The following is a 23,691-nucleotide window of genomic DNA, read 5'->3' on the forward strand; positions in this document are numbered from 1 at the left end:
AGACTGTCACCAATGACATATTGTTGGGTTCTTTCAATAGGTATTCTCGCTGCTCGATATTGAAGAATATTGCTTTTAATATAAACCAACTTTTGTGTATGATACCATTGCTTACTTATTTTGTGAAAGTACAGTTTACAAAGCTCAGAAATTTAACACACTGAAGATGTGACATTAAGTCTACATGTAGGCCTGTATAGTATATGTATAAAATAGTTTAAGTTAGGCTTGGACGTTATACTACAATGATTCACCTGAATCATTTTTAGCCGACAACTTTAATAGTTTCAAAAACAATGAGAAGTGGCATTTCAGTTGACAATTATTTTTTATTTCGTATAACATTTCCTTTAAGAAAATCATAGGTATCACATTTAAAAGTTCAAACTTGGAATCACAGTTGACAAACAAATATTTCATGTTCTATTATATCATATATCACTACAATGTGCATTGTATTTAGCCTATAGTCATTGAAAGAAAAATCAAATTGCCTATAGATATATATCTAGATTGGTTACACTTCAAATAAAGAATCAAAGTGAATTCTCCCAACGCTTCAATAACTGTAGTTAGATTAATTAAACGCCTTCCCCATTGTTGATTGTTGGAAAATGTCCATTTTGGGATCTGTTTTCTGTATTCTTTGTCAGTTCACATTCTTCTCATATTCTGGTGATCGCCCTATGGAATTTAGAAATTATTGAATTATATATTACACTAAAACATGGTTAAAACAAATCTTTAGGGACTAATAAAATCACTTTGTTATCAGCATAGTTTGTTACACACTTATTACAGACATCTTTTGGGAACATAGATGAGGAATGAAAATTACTATGTCATGAATTCATTGAAAGTGTGTTCGTTATAAACATGTTTTACTGTATACAAAAGTTTGTGAGAAAATGATTTATATATCTATATTTGAATATGATTAATGAATATTTCCTTCTGAAATTCCAAACAACATACATGTTGAAAAATCTACAGATTAATGTAACCTAATGGTATAATTCATTTCTGTAAAAAAAAACAACCAAAAAAACAGTAATTTATACAAGGTGTTTTGTTAATTCAAAAACATTTGATGCATTGAATTGCAACTGGATTCAAATAGAACACATTTATAAGATATGAAGGAGCTAGTATTTAATGAATTTGTTTTTATTGGTAGATATTAAAACTGTCAGGAGTATTTTTTGGCTGGTATGGATAAAAAAATTCTGGCTGTAGTCCAACATGTGAGTGCCATGCTTGTTGTCGCGACCGCTGATGATATCAGAACGGTACTGGTATTGTTCTGGTTAGACTAGGTTACGGATAGTTCCATACAAACCTGTAGGAATTTGTATCAATATCGACACACCACAATGAGTTCAGGGGTGATTGGACAGCTGACAGATATATAACACAAGATTTACGTAAAACACCACCACCTTCAGAGGCGGCCGACTATACATAAAATGGAAGGTTCAAATTATAGTCGTGAGATTCGACCCTCATACCTCCAACATTGTCTACAAGACTACTTCAGTCATGAGTCTAATATAGACACAGTACTAAACTACCAAATAGGGTTAGACTGCTTGATATTGACGGCCTGTAGACTCTGTTCTCTACCCATAAAGTTTACTAGTTTCTTGATTATGTTGGTGGAAAAAATCTATAGTTCTAAAAGAAAAAAATGATTTATATATATATTAATAGCTGTAAAATTGTCATGTTGACATTAAAAAGTGCAAAGTTTACCTTAGAAATATTCAAAAATTATACATATCAAATTATAAAATGTTCAGCTAACTTTTCACATTGAGCAGAGTATTTTGATTTTGGTTCTTGATTTGGTGATAAACCAAGTTTTAACAATGATAAGGAATCAATGTATGGCAATATTGAATGCTCATCACCTGAAATGAGTAAAAAATGATAAACAGTTATGAATGATAATATTATTCCAGGAGATATAAATTGATAGATGAAGGGTATCATTGCACTTTCTGTACTTTGAATAATTATCCCATAAATTGTGACCATGCAGTGTTTTGAGGCTATCCATTATCATTGCTGTGATGGTTTAGAGGCTATTACCTACTGACCGACTGCTAATCTGGTAATGGCGCAGGATTGATCTGGCTGATGCTGTAGATCACATGGGATAATGACAATCCACATTCCATAATGGGACTTACTACTGTCAATGGCACTAACAGCAGTTATACCGGCATTTTGATTTCAGGCAATTCCATTGATCATAGTAAAAAAAACAACCCAAAAGCATATATTTAAAAATGAAATAAAATAAATGATACTCACAAAATTGAAACAAAATGCAATTGCCGTACAATTTATAAAAGGTCTTAGTTTATATTTATTTTCTGAACAAGTTAAACCTGATCTCTATAGAATTCTAATTTGATAGGTCCCAGGTTGTCAAACTGAAGTTGAATTCACAGACTTTGAGGCAGGTAATGTTGTCTCGGTTGGATCATTTACATAATTATTCATACACCATATACATATACATACCCAGTAGACTAGGTTTGGGGATGATAGGGAACTGGTTGATGGGCGAGTTTCTAAGGTGATATCAAATATTTATGTCTTCAGGGAGTGATTATTGGCACTGAACCAGTCCAAGGACAGAGCCATGGTACTCATCAAGTTTTAGTTTATTTAATAGGTTTATACTGATATTAAAGTTCAAAACATTATGTCATAAGGATTGCCCTATCAAATAAGATTAATGTTTTAAAGCATTGGATTGCATTAGTTTTTGCTGGAACATGTCAATTGTGTCATTATTAAATTGTCAATTTATGCTAATTAAATGACAAATTCTAAAATTGATGGTGACTTGAACAAACAAAAAATTGAAAAAGAACAATTTTAAAAGCAAATGGGCATTGACAAATTATTTTTTGAAGAATTACAGTTGAACTTCTTTAAATTGACTGGAATACCCAGTCTATTTCAAAATATGTTGCTATTCTTAACCCAATATTTTCATTCCATGTATTGCTTAACTGTATATAATTGAATTCTCACTCACTAACACAAAATTTCAAAATAGTTCTATCAACTTTTAGTTAACTGAATTTCACTGTTGTCATTTTCAATATAGCAGGTTGAAAAAATCTTGATGTACTCTTAAACCTTAGGCGTATTACACTATTTAAATATACTGGTGAACCTTTCAGACTAGATTTTAAACAATCCAGTTAGCAGTTTCTACCAACTGTTCCTATGGATTTTTCAAAAAGAAAAAAGAGAGAGAAGAAAAAAGACTTAAAAAAACACCTGATTGATAGCTATTCCATTGATCAAATCTACCCTTGATCTAGGAGGAAGGGGGGTCTTATTTGTGGCGAAATACGGTAATGATACTATATCATACAGAGTTTTCATCCTCCTGGAACTTGTTTCTGATATTGTAAGGAGCAAAAGTTGATAATGGACGGTAGTTAGTGGGTACTCTATTTGGTTACCAGCAGCGTGTGTAGAATTTGAACACTAGTGTGAGTTGGCTACCTCAATGATTACATGAAGCCAATGGGACTCATTCAAGTACCACGTGATACCCGATAATGATTGTGCGGGACTATTGTTTCTATTGGTGATGGAATGACGTCAAATGACGTTATCGCGGGATAACATCATTTCAGCGGGAAGATTACAAAGAGTTACGTTCCATTACCACTGGAGATACTAGTCCCGTACAAACATTATTGGGTATCACGTGGTACGTGAATTAGTCCCATTCCAATGAATTGAAATAAATTGATTGAACATTTGTTTAAACTATCATTTTGTTTAGATTTAACTATTGATATCACCTGGGCGTATCATTTCAGACATAAATCAATAGTTTTACTTTTGATGTGAATGTTTATTGTGACATTTTAGATTAGAATTCTAATGATATTGGTGTACACTGTACATTGATATATGCTGAAACACAAGGGAAGTAATTTGTGCTGGAGATAATTTATGTGAAAACCACTTGTAGTTGCGGTTTGTTACATTACAAACACTAAATTCCGATTATGCGGGTAATATAACGCATCGTCATAGTGACAAATGGTATGGATGCCAATAGGTAGCTATAACAAACAAAACATTTCTGTAATTGGTTATTAACTATAGTTAAAGCCAATCTACTGAACACTTATCTCTGAAAATTTGTTTGACTGGCAACGTGGTGATTGGTCACGCTTGATTGGGCCACCGATAGCTACCAAGTTAAACACTTTCACTAATTGAACTTTTGCCCAAAGAAACATTAACGTTGGTTTATCTATTAAATTATTAATTTGCCTTCAATGGAAATCCTCTGACCCGGTTAGACTACACAAACCGTAAAAGTCTCGTAAATAAACAATAAACGTGTGTATATACTGTAGAGGTAGTGATATTTATTCCTGGTATTTTCTTTGTCTCGTGTTCCTCAAAGTGTTTTCACCTCAGATTGACCTGTCCATCCTTACCTTAGTTCAATGAAATGTCTTCCGTCTCTTTGATCGTTAATGAATAGTAACCATATTCCCTCTAACTAGCACCCAGGTTACCTAAAAGATTGGAAGCTCTAAATATTAGATTGTTTATGCTCTGGAAAAAAAAACAACTTTTGTTTAAAAAGTAAAATAATTGTCTTGTCTTGGCCAAATGGTTAAGATGTCCTGCCATACTTCAACTCAGGACTGTTAGATCCCATTTAGGGTAGTTGCCAGCTGACTCTAGGTGGGTGGTTTTTGTCTGGGTACTCCGACTTTCATCCACCTCCTAAACTTGACATTTACTTATAGTTGTAAGGTCTGTGACTTGTCACAGAAAAAGTATTCAAAGTGTTCTTCATATTTTTCTCCACCTCTCTAAGTTTTAAGCTTTCAATATTTACTGACTTTTGTAAAGTTCGTATTCGCAAAGTTATTAAAGATGCTCCACCGCCGACAGAGCATAAATGATATTCTTCATTTGAACAAAAATGGTGTTTAATCGTGTATATATATGCCTAATTAAAACAAAAAAATAGTATAAGATATTTTATTTCGCCTTTGGTGCATGCGCAATCAGTAGTTCATTCCATATAGGATATAGTGCTACGGAATTTTTTCGGGATGCAATTAATTATTTTTCATATTTTTAACTTGAATTAAAATTAGAAGCTCAAACATATGGCATTGACTGTGGTGGTTCTTTCAAAATGTGTGATATTTCATGCGACATTTACCACAATGTCAATAGTATATTGACGCTTTTATGCATCTGAACCATCATATATAAGCATCCATATTCACACATAGTGTGTTTTATGAGAGTTTGTGACGGTGAAAATTACAAGAAATACAACTTTAAATGACCCTGGCTGTTAATTTGGTTTGTATATATAGGACATTATACCAATCAAACCAAAACAATTTGATTGATAATACCAAGATATAGTTAAGGAAAAAGGTTTCATCAGAACATATAGATCAATTAAAAGTAGGGATTTACTTTTAGTTGTTCATCAATTAGGTCCCAATAAAAAGGGGTGCTCATATCATTTATATATAAATATCACAGACACTGGGGAATAGATAAAGTGTTCAGCAGAGGAAGGATGGTAATAACCACAAGTATGGTAATATTTATGGTCTTTTAAGCACCATGTGTATTAGAAACGGGTACAAAATCATCTTGTACTCAAAGACATGGTGTCTGTTTTAAAATGCAATCTGTAGGCTATGTGTAATCTTGTCAAGTATGGTTGATCGCTGCTTTTACCGCGGCGAAGGTGAATGGAAAAGTTCACAATCGCTGGTTTACCTTCAATGCATATCAGACATTTCTGGTTGAATAATTGTACAAGTTTACAAGTGCTGTCATATAGGTGTTACCCTACAGTTGGACAGAACGGTAGATAGTCGGTGCTGAACTGCATGGGTATTCACAGGTATAGATTTTAAGGTGTGTTTCGAGTATTGGTTTTAGGTGTATCTATTCCTTAGAATGTGGAATTTAACGGTGTCTCCCAATAACAATGCCTGCCTTTAATTATTGTCATTTGATAGGATCCATTCATCAATATGAGGGTAATGGAAGCCTGTAGATTTAATACTTCACAGTACCATAATCAGGCATATAAGTATATAACACTAGATACATTCTGTAGAAATGATTTTATTATATATTCAATGACATAGGAAATAAAATTGAAACATTCAGAGATTGTTTTTTTAAATTCAGACTAACAAATAAATGGTGTAAGTATAAATCCTCCATACACATGTAATGGAAGAAACAACTGGTTCAAATAATTTTTTAATGGCCGGAACATTAGGCTTATATCATAAAATGGCCAGTATATTAAAGTGAAACTTAAACAGAGTAAATTACTAATAATGTTATTTATAAACTAGTAATGAATTATTCTAATTAAAAACTATAAATACAAATGGGCCTTGACAACTTGAGATTTTAAGTTAAAGTAAAGAAAAAAACCATTTGATGTAAATAATAATTAAAAATAATCAAATCAATGAAAAAGATTTGACTGGTAATACTTTATAAAGTTTTGTTATGATACAAAAATTAAGTCAGTAATTTTACAACCTAACACTAGGAGATAGTAAAGTCTGAAATTACTACGTTTTTATCTGAATTATTCAGACTTTCCTTGTGGAATCAGACTAGTTTTATTATATTCAGACAAAATCTGAAGATTCAGATACGTTTTTTTAAATTCAGACAAGTCACCTAAAATTCAGACAAATGTAATCTAAAATTCAGACAAATGTCATCTAAAATTCAGAGTTGTCGCTGAAGATATTGGCTCCCTGCCAGCAGTCACCGTCGATTAGGTACTGGCCCCCTGCCAGGGTCGGTCACGGCTGAACGCACGGCTTACCTGTGTTTCAGCTAGCCAGAACTGGCCAAGTGCCAGGTCCCAGCATGAGCTACCGGTTACCGAGACATCAATCTGTCATGGTAGTATGTCAGGTGAATGGAGTGAAGCTTGTTAAATTAATCTCAAATTAAATCATTCTGAAACAGATATGTTGTCTTGCTATTGTTTTTTTTTTCCATTACAATTGCAAAATTCCAGTGTGACCTACCGGTTGCAGGGTATAAGTAATGGTACTGTATTTAATCAGGTAAGAGAAGTGAAGTTTTTGTAACTTAATCTGAATAAAATTCATTCCGAAAACTGAAGCATTGTCTTGTTGTTGTTGTTTGTAAATAAATAAAACTGCCAAATCCCAGTGTGAACTACCGATATCCGGGGCATAAATCATGGAAATATATCAGGTAAAAGGAGTGAAGTTTTTGTAAAAGGATCTGAATAAAATTCATTCCGTAATTAAACAGAAGTATTGTCTTGTTGTTGTTTGTAACTAAATAAAACTGCCAAATCCCAGCGTGAACTACCGATTGCCGGGGTATAAGAAATGGTAGTATATCAGGTAAGAGAAGTGAAGTTTTTGTAAAAGGATCTGAATAAAATTCATTCCGTATTTAAACAGAAGTATTGTCTTGTTGTTGGTAACTAAATAAAACTGCCAAATCCCAGCGTGAACTACCGATTGCCGGAGTATAATTAATGGTAGTATATCAGGTAAGAGAAGTGAAGTTTTTGTGAAAGGATCTGAATAAAATTCATTCTGTATTTAAACAGAAGTATTGTCTTGTTGTTGTTGTTTGTAACTAAATAAAACTGCCAAATCCATGCGTGAACTACCGATTGTCGGGGTATAAGAAATGGTAGTATATCAGGTAAGAGAAGTGAAGTTTTTGTAAAAGGATCTGAATAAAATTCATTCCGGAATTAAACAGAAGTATTTGTTGTTGTTGTTTGTAACTAAATAAAACTGTCAAATCCCAGCGTGAACTACCGATTGCCGGGGTATAATTAATGGTAGTATATCAGGTAAGAGAAGTGAAGTTTTTGTAAAAGGATCTGAATAAAATTCATTCCGGAATTAAACAGAAGTATTGTCTTGTTGTTTGTAACTAAATAAAACTGCCAAATCCCAGCGTGAACTACCGATTGCCGGGGTATAATTAATGGTAGTATATCAGGTAAGAGAAGTGAAGTTTTTGTAAAAGGATCTGAATAAAATTCATTCCGTAATTAAACAGAAGTATTGTCTTGTTGTTGTTGTTTGTAACTAAATAAAACTGCCAAATCCCAGCGTGAACTACCGATTGTCGGGGTATAAGAAATGGTAGTATATCAGGTAAGAGAAGTGAAGTTTTTGTAAAAGGATCTGAATAAAATTCTTTCCGGAATTAAACTGAAGTATTGTCTTGTTGTTGTTGTTTGTAACTAAATAAAAATGCCAAATCCCAGCTTGAACTACCGATTATCGGGGTATAATTAATGGTAGTATATCAGGTAAGAGAAGTGAAGTTATTGTAAAAGAATCTGAATAAAATTCATTCCGGAATTAAAGTATTGTCTTGTTGTTGTTTGTAACTAAATAAAACTGCCAAATCCATGCGTGAACTACCGATTACCGGGTTATAAGAAATGGTAGTATATCAGGTAAGAGAAGTGAAGTTTTTGTAAAAGAATCTGAATAAAATTCATTCCGTAATTAAACAGAAGTATTGTGTGTTGTTGTTGTTTGGAACTAAATAAAACTGCCAAATCCCAACGTGAACTACCGTTTGTCGGTGTATAATTAATGGTAGTATATCAGGTAAGAGAAAAGAGGTTTTTTTTCAGAATAAAATTGCTCGGGCACTTACCTGTGAGTTGCAGTGACATGGATCAATTACTAATTAGCGTACCTGTGGCTGTCAATCAAACAACAGGTGGGCTTTCCCTGCTATCAGTATGTGTGATCCCTCATTGTCTTCGTAACGCTTTGCCCGCGGCAAGGTACTTTGCTTAGTTAACACTGGTTGTGATTTAGTTTACAATGGTTGTGATTTTCCCCGTGAGTTATTCCAGAGACGTAGACATAATATAACAGAGACGTAGATAAAATGAATTATGTATGTCTCTGGTTATACACACTTTTTTTTAAAATTAGGACAACTCGCTACCTGTTTGGTACTATATTCTCATGATGTATGTATCGTCTTGTGTTGAAATTAATATTTTAAATGAAACATATGAACGTTTTACTGAAAATCAATCATATTTACGTTAAGTTTGTGTAGAAACGAAAACTTGCTGGACATGAAGACGAAATATATATTATGCGACTTGAACTTCTCGATATTTCTGAAAAAATGCCTTTATTGAATATAAACAAATAAACAAGAAATGCCCACAGTAAGAATATTGGGACGTTGATCGATCAGTTAGCCGGTGGGACACAGGTAAAGTAGCTGTGCCAGCGAGGCATGGTCTCACAGCAGGAGTCTTCACACCTCTCCGGGCCAGGCTTGAGAAAAAGTCGTAATTTACTTTACAACTCGTAACATAACTTTACTACTGGTAATATAACCGTAATTTTTACGAATATGATAAGAAAATACTATGTGATTTTACCAAGCTGCTTTATCGTTGGATACTTAACAGAATACATAATGTATTGCTGGCTTGACGATAAGAAATTAACCAGGTCATGTTAATTTTACATTTCATATTATTTGTGTTTCTTTTTATTTCCAGAGTGTAGAGGTCCCGTGTATAGCGATGACGCCGGGGCCGAGAATGGCTACTGATGGATGAAGAGAATAGATTACAACGGTTATTTATATTATTGTATATAACGCAATTCAATTGGTCATTATTAACATTGACCTAGTCAAAAAAGAGGATAAATGTGGCAAGATAAATACAAGACGAATGGACGGTTGATTGATCTTTAATATAGTCGGGCGATGTAAGATTACTTTTGAAACAATATTCTGTGTGTATAAAGACTGCTTTCTCTGTCAGGTCACACGGATCACCATAATTGTATAATTACCTTTACATTCTATTGCAGGTTGTCATGGTTACCAACGTAATTACCCCTCTCCTGAGTAATAATTAGATCACATCTCACCCTAAATATGATCAATCAATCAATCAAACCCTAACCCTAAAATATGTACCGATTACCTCAGACCGGTAGGTGTGACATGTTTGTGTATATTAGAAAAACATCACACATACTGAGCATCCAATGAATTATCTGCTAAAGGTATCTGCAGGCTTTGTCTTCGTTGTAGGTCTGGTTTGAAACGGCGCTTTATCGACTGAAAATTCCTCCCAATCTCGGAAGAGAAGCATTTTAATGGCAGATTCATATTATAAATATATCTTAAAAATGCTTGTGTTGTAGAAAGTAATATCAAAATGCTTGTATTGTAGAAAGTTATATATCAGACGAAACATAATATACACTTGCATAAGCATGAAGGGTCGTCATAACTCAGCAAAAATGAAGACAAATATAGGCTTAGCCTAATGTCCAACCCAGTGTATATACCATCTTGTATAAATAAATATAATGCTTTTGTTGTTGACAATAAAATCTTTTGGAATGGAATAAAAACGCAGTCAAGTTCTAAACTGTATTTCCAGGTATATTCCTGTACAATCCGTGTTGTCTTTTTAAGTATTTGGTCTATCGTACTGAAAAAGTTAGTTAGCATTTTGCAGGCGTACTACTTCATTTTATAACGCAGGCTCCACAAGGGACTGTATGTGAACACCCGCTGTGTTTTGTCAGGTAAAGCCTGTCGCCTGGCACGCGTGTATACCAGTCGGACACCTCTCTACAGGGGGCACAAGGTGGTCACAGGTATTGTATACAGATATTGAATTCATTTAACAAGGTGAAGCTAAAATGCTTAAAACACGTACTCTGCATCATGATTGTATGATGATCGACATGCATCAACCCTAATAGTCTAAATCTTGCACGGACCATCAGATGTTCACTTCTATCACATCTATGATCAGCAAGTCTATATCTGAACAGTAATAAGGTCTGATACATTACCATTACTTATATACCCTGCAATCGGTAGTTCACGCTGGGATTTGACAGTTTTTTATTTAGTTACAAACAACAACAAGGCAATACTTCTGTTTAATTCCGGAATTAATTTTATTCAGATTCTTTTACAAAAACTTCAATTCTCTTACCTGATATACTACCATTACTTATACCCCGATAATCGGTAGTTCACGCTGGGATTTGACAGTTTTGTTTAGTTACAAACAACAACAAGACAAAAAACATTCCGTGGACGCTTTAATAAATAAATCTGCCGATATTTTGAAATTTATTCTGATTTATGTTACGTGTTTTATTCAATAATGGCATTTTTTCAGAAATATCGAGAAGTTCAAGTCGCATAATATATATTTCGTCTTCATGTCCAGCAAATTATCGTTTCTACAAACTTAACGTAAATATGATTGATTTTCAGTAAAACGTTCATATGTTTCATTTAAAATATTAATTTCAACACAAGACGATACATACATCATGAGAATATAGTACCAAAACAGGTAGCGAGTTGTCCTTATTTTAAAAAGTGTGAATAACCAGAGACATACATAACTTATTTTATCTACGTCTCTGTTATATTATGTCTACGTCTCTGGAATAACTCACGGGGAAAATCACAACCAGTGTTAACTAACAAAGTACCTTGCCGTGTGTATACATTGTATACTTAACACTGGGTCAGAATTTTAAAAAAAATATTGATGTGCAAAAGTCAGTGACGCAACATTTCATTTAATGAATGCTGTGACGGAAATGTTCCAATTTTCCAATTCATTGCGATTAGGAAAATGATTGACACCTTATGCTTGGTGGATTTTTTTTCTGTTGATCATTCTCTTTGACATGTCAATCTGACCGTACAAGCCTCATGATTTAATATCAAATATATCATATTGAAAATGTTTCTAATAAACTTAACAAACTGATTCAAACAACTGGAAAGTAGACCAAAGTGTTACACGTTATTGGGCGTTATAAAGATCTGTACCAGCTGGTAATTGCCGATAGAGATATGTTAAAGTGTTTTCCTGTATTTGATTTCTGATTTAAAAAGAAACTTTATATAATTGGCCAATCATAAAAAAAAATTAATAGCAGTCAGTTTAAATGCTTGATGAAATAAATTAATCAAACAGAACCGCAGTCCCATGATTTTGTTATGTTGATAAACTGTATGGTGTCCTACAAATATGGAAACTTTAATTTCACACAATGTTGAGTCGAGGTATGGAAGAGAACCCCCAACAGCATAGCCCTATTTGCTAGGTGTAGTGTTGGTATAATTAAGGCTTGTTGGTACACAAATATAGATAACCAATAATTAAACATTTGGACAAAGATAACAGAATCCATTGAAAATTGATGTTCCATGATGTTGAATTCACCTGTCAGATTTAAGATTGTATCTCTTGGATATGTTATTGTTGTATGTAGTAACCTCTCCCAAAACCTGCTGGTGTTAAATAATGATCTCATTTCTCTGTGTAGTAAGCCTCCTTGGAATCTGTTTGTGTCTTTAAATTTTTTCTGTAGAACATTTCATTGCTCTGTCTGTTTTGTAAACTCCTTCAAATTTCATTGATATTTTGCTACTTAATAACCTGTCTGCAAAAACACTTTAAAAATCAAATCCATTATTTCAAAACAATCATTCTGCCATCAGTTCATGGACATTTTGTCATATTAACGATACATAGATTTCAATATCTATACTAGATGTTAGGGTGGAGTGTGAATAGCGTAGACAAATAATGTTTCGATGAGCTGATATATAGATTTTAAGTTTCCAGTACGACTCCGCTGCCTTCCCTGGCCTGTATTATGGATACACAGAAGTTATACTGGTCGTTATTTGGCGTATAATGTAACCTGATTTATTCATCCAATTTAACACATTGATTGAGGCAATGTGGTGCCACAAGCTAGTCAGAGTTGGGTATCTTGTCAATATCTACTATACAACTATAGACTGGTTGTATCAGATTCCACCTACTTTAGCTGTGCTTTAAAGTAGTTGTATCAAGTTTAAAAAGCGCTTTTCATTCTTTTGTAAACCGTTACGTCATATAAATAATGTGCACGCTCCTTGTCAATGAGGAGTTTACCTTGTCGCTTTCAAGTTGATCAATTTGACATACTTGTACAGTATCCAAAGTACGGCAGGTGTACTGGTCTTGGGTCATAAAGACAAGAAATAATTTATTGTAGGATCTGAGGATCGAAGAGATGACATCTTCACCTCTTCTTCAATTATTTCAAAAGATTTACTTTCTGGGTTCATTGAGATCTATAATTATCAACAAATGGTACTGTCTAGGGTATTGGTTCAGGAATAAACTAGGTCAATTGACAGGTACACTAGTGGCTTTCAATATACATTTATGTTTAAGTTTTAACAGCGATATTTTTTTCTTCTAAATCAGAGCTGTTCACGCAAGAAATGCTAAGCTAAAATATGATTGAGGTAATTCTTGCTTCTGTATCTTCTATTATTTCATATTTACAGATATTTGCACAAATTCTTCTTTGCACTACCCTATTCGAGATTTCCTTTGTGCGTTTTTGATTGTTCTTCATTTACCACTTGTTCTTCATTTACCACTATGTCAAGGCCTACACTCCAGATTCTGTACAGTATCATTGGAGGCTATCAAAGTCTACCAGTGTGTGCAATCTGTAAAGTTTTATGTATTTTGTATTTGCTATAAAATACTGCCTTTTCATCTGTAAAATTCCATGCATTCTTTATGGATAAAGTTATCAAAATTATAAACGTGTTCCAATCCATTATGACAAAATCCATGATATTGAAGAAATATTTTTACCAAATAATACATGTCCCTTCCTTGACTTGTAATAAGCCATCTTGTCACAATTTCATACGGAGGCAGGGGTAATTCTAGTTTCTGTAACTTTATTGTTTTCTACTGATGTTCTCTTTTATTTCTGAATGTTAACATCAGTTAAAGGTAAATTATACAGTAATATGGATCTCTCAGTTAGTGTTTGTCACCGTGAGTTGAAATTCCATGTGTGGGGCAGTTTCAATGCCAGTTTCTGACTGTAGCTGATTGGTGGTTTTTCTCTTGGTACTCTAACTTTCCCCCACTTATAAACCTTAAACACATCCTTAATGACTCTGGTTCTTAATATAAAGAATGTTAACATTTTTCTGTCTATAAACTTAAAGTTTTTATCAATAAAGTCAATGTTTAGGAACCATGATTATATACAATTTTATCAATTACCGCACTTTTATAATTACCGGTAGGGAATCCATTTTGACAGTTAGAATAGTTTCTAAATGTGAAAGTCACACAATCATGAAGGTATGAAGGATTATAGTTTACCATTTGATTAATTCTAAATTTTGTGATTTGAAATCTTTTGAGAAGGACTACATCTGCTATATCATTAATAGGCGTTTGTGTAAGACGATGTTTGTGTGATCTGTATTGGTAAGGCTTATCAACAAAGAAAAGTTCTGTGCTAATATTTGTCCGCCAAATAACGAAATGTTGACTGGAATCCATTATGCCCTTGGCTGCCCAGGTGTATAATAGAACGTCCAATATCAATTTCGCTAATGGTTACCTATTTTTGTCGCTATAGATAGGATCTATATACTTACGGAGCCCTGCATGTATATCATTAGATGTATTGCTATGTTTATATTTGTCAAAGGTAATATTCTTATTAGCAAATTTCTTTTGACCGTTTGATAATATTTGTCGTAGGTAATATGATGAACTAACTATACTTACTATACCGTGTCGGAAGTCAGACCGACTTCTTACCGTGGAAAGAATGGTTCTATTGTAGTGTATAAGATAGTATAAGAATGTGATTAAGAAGGATGAGAGAATGTTTAAGGCCAGGCGATCTGTAGGGGTTGTTGTACTGATAAAAATGCTGGTGAATGTTTACATTCCAATAGCCAAGTCTTAAAATGATCAATGAAATATGATACCTCGATCAGAACTACCTCAGAGGATAACTGTCACAGCTATTCATTTAAGCATTGAACTCCTTACAGTTGGCATTCATAGCCAATATGAATGGTAATTGGACAGAGGCAAATTCCATGAAGCTCAGTAGCAATGAAAATGATGTCATAATATGCAGATGGTAGTTCATAGACTGATGAATGCACTTGGTAAGGTTACATAGTATGACTACAGTGAAAATGTAAATGTAAGGTGATAAACTAAGCAGAATCATTTCTGGTATATATAGCCCTGGCTAAGTATGTTTTCACCAATCTGTAGACAGAAGTTGACTTTATGGAACACCAAGTGACAGACTTGAGAATTTCTCTTAAAGTATTGGCCTGTAGCCAGGTATCATTTTAGTTTTGACAAGCTGGAAATTCTGATGAGCCGGTCTTATACTTTCTGGTTCCTTAAGTTCACCAAACAGTAGTTGTTTATTCCTATAAACATTTGCTGTTTCTATAGTATTACTTCAAGTCGTCACCAAACACACCTCTTAGCTACCGTGGCAACATGCCGCCATGTTTGTTGGTGAGGGCGTAGTCTACTTGTGAATTATCAACATCAATCAACTCTGGTCATCAGCAGTAGCGTTCTGTATGAGTTTACTAATTAACATTTCATATCAATATTTGTTCTTCAGATCATTTTTTGTATGTGTTGACTTATATAGTTTATATATGGTAGTATCTTCAAATAGACATTGAAATGAGTATGTTAAATTTGGTCTACTTCTCTCATTTACATTATTCATACAGTAAATACCTTGGTATTGACTATTAGTGGGATTAACACTGGAATATGACTTTGTCCTGAAGTTAATTATGTATTCATTATGAAGTAGGTATAATGACTTAAAGTCCTTAGCAGTGATAGTTGATGGAATTAGGGAAATGGAGGGATATGTTTAGCCTATAGACATTAGTCATTAGCAGGAGACAAACAGTTCCTACACTCAAGTCCTTGTTTGTAAAATTGGGAAAAGTCAAGGAGATTGTAAACAAGTAAATTTGTCATTGTTAGACTTAATGTCTTTGATAAATCATCAGGGTTAGTAGATAAATACATAGCTCTTATACCCAAGTAGTGAAAGTGTCCACCATTCTACATATTCCACTAAACCCTTCACCTCTAGGTTCAAAGCCAGTTACAATTCCATTTTCCTGTTACTCAGAGTTGAATTTCCACCAACACTTAATAAAGCAATCGCAGACCTACCAATCATGAAGCAAAAAGAAAATGTTTTCCATAAGATTTCACTGTATCAAAATTAAACCAGACATAATTTAGCTTCATGTTGCAGTTGAACGTGATCAAATGGTTGAGAAACACTCCTTTGCTATTTTCAAGACATTAAGTTAAAATGTCATATTTTACCGGCAATAAGCCCCTCTAACCTAGAAATAATTATTGGGATTTATAAAGGGAGGGGTCTTATTACCAAATTTTATGCATAACACAAAGAACCAGATAAGACTTAAGATATTTATTAAGATAGCCCGAAGACTATAAACCACAAATGATACAAAATAATATTAAAAACTTTGGCGTATATGGGGCTACTCACTCAGTACAAACATATAAAACTAACGCAGTACACAAACTTAACTCTGCTTATGAACAGAGAAGCAAGGTGCGTACCAAGATAGTAGCTTGACTCTGATCTAAGAGAATAAAATAGCTAGACTCGATAAACCCTATAGAAGCAGAAATAGACTCGTTAAATCAGAGAAGCAATAGCAAGATAAGACTGCCGCATGCATCTGTGAGAAACCACTTGACTCAGAAGAATGACTCTTACTTAAAGAAGTGATTTGACTCCAGACTACAAGCGATAACTGTGAGAAACCACTTGACTCAGAAGATTGACTCTTACTTAAAGAAGTGGTTTGACTCCAGACTACAAGCGATAACTGTGAGAAACCACTTGACTCAGAAGATTGACTCTTACTTAAAGAAGTGGTTTGACTCCAGACTGCCTAGGGCATGCACTTACTTAACTAATACAAATAGTTAAATAAATGTTGAAGTTATATTCTAATGAATGGCGATTGGGGTAAAAAATTCCCCTGAATTAAAAAGCCAAAAATGAACGAATGGTTGTATGAGTGAGAACCCCAGAAACTGATGGGATTGATCCTGTACCTCGAGAAAGGGATGGAATCGAAAGGTCCGAGCAAATATCCTTTATCCATTTCTTTTTTCAGTAAAAGAGTAACACTGCTAGGGTCTTTAGTAGCTGATCTCAGATTTTTACAAACAATGTTATTAGTAGGTAATGACTCAAGACCTGTGTCGAAACCATTTACCAAACCACTTAAAAGATGATCAACGAAAGCTTTATCTGGATGGTTAGTTAACTCGGTTTCTAAGGCTCTGATGTCAATAGGAGTAGAAACCCCACTGTGTGAAGGAGATGTTATCTTTTCTTCTTTTGAATCTGGCTGCTGTCTAAAGGGCAGGCGGGTTTAGGGTGATTTTCCTTGCATGTCAAACATACATGTGAGAAAGTGCATAAATTTGAATTACAACCAAAGGAGTAGGTACAATAAGGGGCAATTATGGCCCCAGAATGTATAGAAATTCAAACAATGTCAAATCTCACAAACACAGCTTTCCAAAAGAGTTGAGTATCGATATTTTCGCAATCAAAGATGATTTTCCACTTACAGGATTTGTAGATGGGTTAAAAGACGATATATTTAGGCCATTTCATGCATTTTTATACATTTTCTTGCAAAAATGGCTTGAAAAAGCGTAGTTTTCACATTGGCCGCAGCTTTGTCCAAACACCATTTTTTGTCAACAGAACCAACATAAAAAATTTAAATCTTTATGCAAAATGTCGAATTTGGACACAAATGCGGCCAATCCGAAAAAAAGAAAATTCTATGAAATTAACGAACCAGAGATCGCAGCGGCGGTAATAATAACATAAAACGGTATCGGGCATGGCTATTATTTATCCGGAAAAAATAAATCGGAAACATATTCAGTGTGCATACATGAACTAAGGAATAAAAATAATATTAGTAATTATTTTGATTAGTTTTATGACGATGTATAAAATTATTACTCCGTGCAGTTAGCGCCTTTCTCAATTTTCTGTAGCGAAAACGTTGCGATAAAAATAGTGTCCGTATTCTTTTGCCCGGATTACGGTCCCGCCTTTATAATGTACTCGGTGTTTTGACACAGCGTAACTGGCGATGTTTACGCTGATTTTCTATATACATTGTCTTCCCGGTCGTTTCAACATGGATCGTGATGTTCAGTTGAAGAATCAAGTATACTCTTCTTGATATATATAGTCTATAGATTTACTACTATATATCTCACGAGAGGTATTTTGATCATAGATGGGAACCCGTCAATGACCTGACATTTCGGTAAGCCTATGTCACTGAAAATTCGAAGCCATGTATCGTTGGTAGGCCAAGTACATGTACAGTAACGTTAACGTTCAGTCCAACATAGATCATTCCGTCATACAGTAAATCCTATATTCATTGACACCATTTTCATGTATAAGCCTATGTGTTTTATGTGAAAAATGTTCATTGTTTAATTTTGAAAATCTGAAAAGTTGGCGATTCTACAGTTAGGCTAGAGTAGTGCAATACGGTAGGACACTGGACTGTAGTTATTTTATCTCTAAGATGTTATAGATGTATTTATATCATAAAGGCGTTATATACCTTTATATAATAAAATCTAATCTAGCAAAAAATTGTTTACATTAGAGTGCTACAGATTATTATGGATACATATCTTCATTTTTTCAACTAATTTATAATAATTACGAAGCATGCGTGGCAGTCGTGACGTTCTGTCCCCTGTTCCGAAGGTAGTGAGTCCGAATCGACATTTATACATATATATATTTTTTTAATTTCTGAACCCCAACTTTTAATGAAATTATCAATTCATCCTTTCCTAAAAAATATATATATTTATATATTAAAGACCAATTACCTTTCCGAAATAAAGAATTAATATTATTTCAATAACATTAATTGTATAAGAAAATTATATTTATCGATGACCTAACACAAGGCTTCAACACTTAACAAATGCAAGCTTTCCTTCGTAATCTATTTTAACAGTGAAGTACACTTCGCTGTTTTGCTGTCTGGCGCAGTCAGGACGACGGCTAAAACATCATACGACCCGCGTTATGAAAATAGCAGTAGGGTTATTTTGAATAAATTGGTCAGAATGTGTTGCCAATTGAAGTATTAACAGAACGCTAATAACTTTTGCAAATCTACAAACTTATCAATCTCGTTTTACTTTCCAATTTTAAGAATAAAGAGCCCTTTCGGAAAGGTAGCGGGCCTTTCAGTAATAATATGTTAGGCCTATACCTACATGTGTTATTTTAGTAGACCTATAGTTCCATTTACAATTTAAAATATTATATTTAAAAATATTGAACCAGGAACATTCTTAACCTATATAACCGTATGTGAATATGTTGTTCAATCTATTTTCTCCTTTATTCAAGTTGACATAATTAAAAAATAATAATAATAAGGACACCATTACCATAGTCAACATATGTACTATGTACATACTTCCCGGTAGTTATACATGTAACCATTGACTTTACTGTGATCAAATGTTAAAATGCATATACATATACATGTATACTACAACTTGTTGTTCGTGGTCTGAGCGTTGATTATATTTACATCTGTATGGTAGGATGCCTAGACGATTAATTTGATTTGATTGTGAAAAAGGGACACTTCTTAATGAAAGACTGTATGGTTGCCATGCTACCAGTATTAATACTAAATATTTAGGAATAAACCACTGCAAGGACACTGGCGTTGCTTGTCAAAAATATTTTCTTACATTAAAAGATCATGCTTGAAAGTAAATAACATAAAAACAGCTTATTAATTGATAAGAAAGGGTAGATGTGACGTAACGTAATTCCCAGAAACAGGATACAAACCTCTGGAACACATTGAAAAGGTGTAAGTCCGAAGTCACTTGCGCGGTTAAAAAATGCTTGTAAATTAAACATGACCTGTTGTACATGTATCTAAATCTATTATCTTTCATTATTGCACTTGGAAATATTTACATGAATTAAAGTATTGTCGATTTTACTTTTGTAAATAGCGAGCGTATACATGTAATACATATCGTAAAGTAGTACCGTAGTGTACATATGTAGTAGTGCCATAAGATTGTGATTATATTACGTCGTTGCTATCCTTTTGGGACTTTGATATATAAAATTCAAGAAACGTGAAGACTACCCTGCTGAAATACAGAAATGGAATGAACAGACGTAAAATTAGATTGATTAAATATCTTTAAAATCTCATTATTTTGTGTTTTTAGTGTCTAGAGTGTTGTTGCTATGGAGAGAAAATGGTTGCTATGGTGTAACTATGGGCTATAATATTGTTAAGTGCTATGAAACATGACATGGTTTCGATGATTTCTTATACACATCACAAAGTACTAACTTTCTTAAAGTTTCCACCTTAATCTACGCGTTAGAAATTTTTAAAAGCAATTCAAGTGTCTGTTTTAGCATCAATACTGTATGCTCGTTGCCAGGCCTGTTGCTAGGCAATAACATAACAGAATGTATTGAAAGTGTGCATTTTATAATTCCCATATATTGATGTATATGTAGTATCAAAATAAAGGCAATCTCTGTTGGGGCCAAAATTGACCTTTATAGCACCTACTCCTTTCCCATTGAAGTTGTTACATATTTCCCGTCCTTCATGTATTAATCTAGGGCGGCCCTTAGAATCAAGAGTTGAGCTCTTGGACGACTTAGCTGATGGATTGAATGAAGGCTTTGACACCATCTTATCCGTAGATGACAATGGGCAAAAGTTTGTAGTATGCAATGTGCTGAGGCACAAATTACACGAGGCAGGAACCTGATTCGCGAAGATGTTACAGAAAAGTGTGTTATCACGCACTGACCAGTCTATTTTCTTGTTGTTGTACCTTAAATGTGAGGCTGCTCTTAAGGAAAATTGGCGATGGTATTCGTAGAACGCCGATGAACTGTATCTGGTACCCATGTCTACAATGTCTCTTTCATATAAGTCGAGCTCAACGCGTCGGTGAGGGTGTACTGAACACATTACTTGTTTGAAAATACCGAAGGCCAGTATAAATTCACTCAAAGATAGAGTCCTATTAAGGCGAGCATCGGATTTGTCGTTGTTGACACTACTCTGATCACTTTGCCCTGTGAAATATGGTATCAGGAGGGCAGCAAGATTAACGTCTCTGCCTGAAATGATTTGTTGACGTAGTGAAGGCGATACGGTTTCTACTAGGGGTAATGATTCTGAAGTATACCCAAAACGAGAGCGAGTAAAAGTAGGCTCACCTTCTGCAGTAGACTCTCGTATGAAACTACGATAAGCCGAGTCTAGCGTGAATTCTGTAGTTGGTACAACCCCACTTGGCCTAACAATAGGACCATCTCTCGCTGCTTGTCCGGTCCCCGTAGCTGTGGCAGCAGGTGGATTGTTGGTAGTAACCCTGTTGATTTGGTTTTCTAGCCGAGTATATCCATCTTGTAGTGTGGCGACACTCTCGGATAAAGATGAGACCATGTTGATTAATCTATCTGTCGCTTCACTTCCGGCCTGTCGGCCATGTTGTCCCGATGCATCATGGGATGCCGCACCTTGACTTGGTAAATTATGGGATGTAGGTCTAGCCTCGTTTCCCCTGGCTATTTTTAGTTTACGTACTAGCACCATACGTTTGTCATTGTTCCTAAATTCCACATTGTTTTTTCGCAATTCTTCGCGTAGACGTGTTAAGGTCCAATTTTCAATTAAATCTGGATCGTAAGGAGCGGGCCGAGAGTTCTGTCGTCGCTTGGGCGCCATGATGCCTTGCGCAAAGTTTACAAACAAAACACACGATGACCTTCCAACTCGGAAGTAGAAGTAGTTCGATTTCTCTAAGTTGTTCGGTGGTAAAGATTTGCTAACTGATCGTCACACTGGCATCTTAGTATAAATGTCCCACAAAAATCCTGTTGATTCAAGCATGACATAATTATCCCTGACGAACTCCCGATCGTGGGAACAAAGGAATGGAACTTCTGTAGTGAAAAGTAATTCCCCTGGACTTCGTAACGCAGATTTTAGTCTTGCAAACTATTACTCCGTAGTCCGTAAATTGGCATTGCTCGTAAACGTGAGTTTGTCTTCAAAGATTTAGAGTTTGATGAGAGAATATAAGGCAATCTTGTAGTGGACTGACCACTTCAGCAAAAGACTGGAAACTGAAGCTGACCAATACTCACACCCCTCTAGGACGTAATTGCCGATTGGTCAATTACTCTAAACCCCTGCTCATTTGCATACAAGATACACACATACCATCGGCTAAAATACAGCTTGATAAACTAATGACTATCTGACTAATTACAACCTACATAATCACATGCTACATTAAAACTTCAAATGCAAATGTAAAATATAATTCATGCAAAATAAAACTTAAGCAAGAAGAAAGAATGGCTGACACAAAAGTTATGCATAAACAAAAATTTAATTAAAATTAAATTATCATAAAGTCCTAAGTTTTTTTCAACAAGTACATTTATTGTATGACATTCAGCAAGAAAGAATGTGGATGGGCTACATTGACAATGATTTTATAATGTGTAAATCTAGACAAAATTTATTAGAACAATAGACCTATCTTATTGCAATCCATCCTTTGGTCATGTGCTCAGTTGTAAGTAGTATATTGGTAATACAAATATCTATCATAGAGTCATTGATAATACATAGAGGAGATATATGAAATGTCTGTTTAGTTCCAGACTCCAAGTTTACCATGGTAGCAAAGGAGGTGAAGCTCATTGATTAGCAATTCTCATTACATTTGTATTTATCTTCGTTAAACAGAAACCTGCACCAAGCGTTAAGAGAAGAAAACACTTTAATGATTTCTGAACCATATGTCTCTTCACAAGTGTTTGTGTTTCAGTGTGGACATAAAGCTTTATCGGTAAAGCACATCACTACTATTGATTTTCATTTGAGAGAAATTGTGACAGAATATGCTTCATTTCTCAATATACTAAACATTTTTACAATTCATTTAACATTATTAAGATTACCACTTTGATGCATTACCAAACAATTCATATCTGGATCATGCAGTTTTATAGGTCTAGGTTCTATAGGACACTTAGTCAAGTCTGTCCACAGGAAAATTACTGTTCCTAAAATAGTATTGCAGATTCTGTCAGTCCAAAGGGGTGGACTATGATCATGATGGAATGATCATACATGATGAGACCTTCGTTTTTAACAAAGACCTGTACAAGTTTGAAAAAAATATAGAACATGTTTCATATGGGGCATGCAGTTATAAGAATCCCAAGAAGTTAATAAACATTCTTTAATGTATTTTTTTCTTGTAAGAATGTTCCAGAAATATTTCATTTGTCACATTGTTTTTCTGTGTTTGAATCTTGTATCTAAAAGGTGTGTAGTTTACCCAGTGCGTACATTTGTGGTTTAAAATTTGCAGAGATTTGGATTATGATCATCTCAGACTTGTTCACATGTAAACAGAGATTTAAGATTAGGATTAACTCATTCACCCCTGTAATTGCATAATGGAATGCTCCAACCTTGGAATTAGAAGAATCCAAATGTGTGTTGGGGGTGAATAAGTTAATATTAAATAGGATTTAGATTCCATTGACGTGGTTGCTCCTGTAATCCCTAACTCCT

The 23,691-nt window shown here is 34.3% G+C and overlaps 1 protein-coding gene across 2 annotated transcripts in view; it reads left to right on the plus strand.

Annotated features, from left to right (window-relative positions):
- LOC138325769 (caldesmon-like) overlaps positions 1-23,691 on the plus strand; it is a 66,194-nt gene that overhangs the window by 803 nt on the left and 41,700 nt on the right. The gene's annotated exons all lie outside the window — the stretch shown is intronic.

This window comes from Argopecten irradians, chromosome 6 (genome assembly GCF_041381155.1).
Source record: "Argopecten irradians isolate NY chromosome 6, Ai_NY, whole genome shotgun sequence".
NCBI lineage: Eukaryota > Metazoa > Mollusca > Bivalvia > Pectinida > Pectinidae > Argopecten > Argopecten irradians.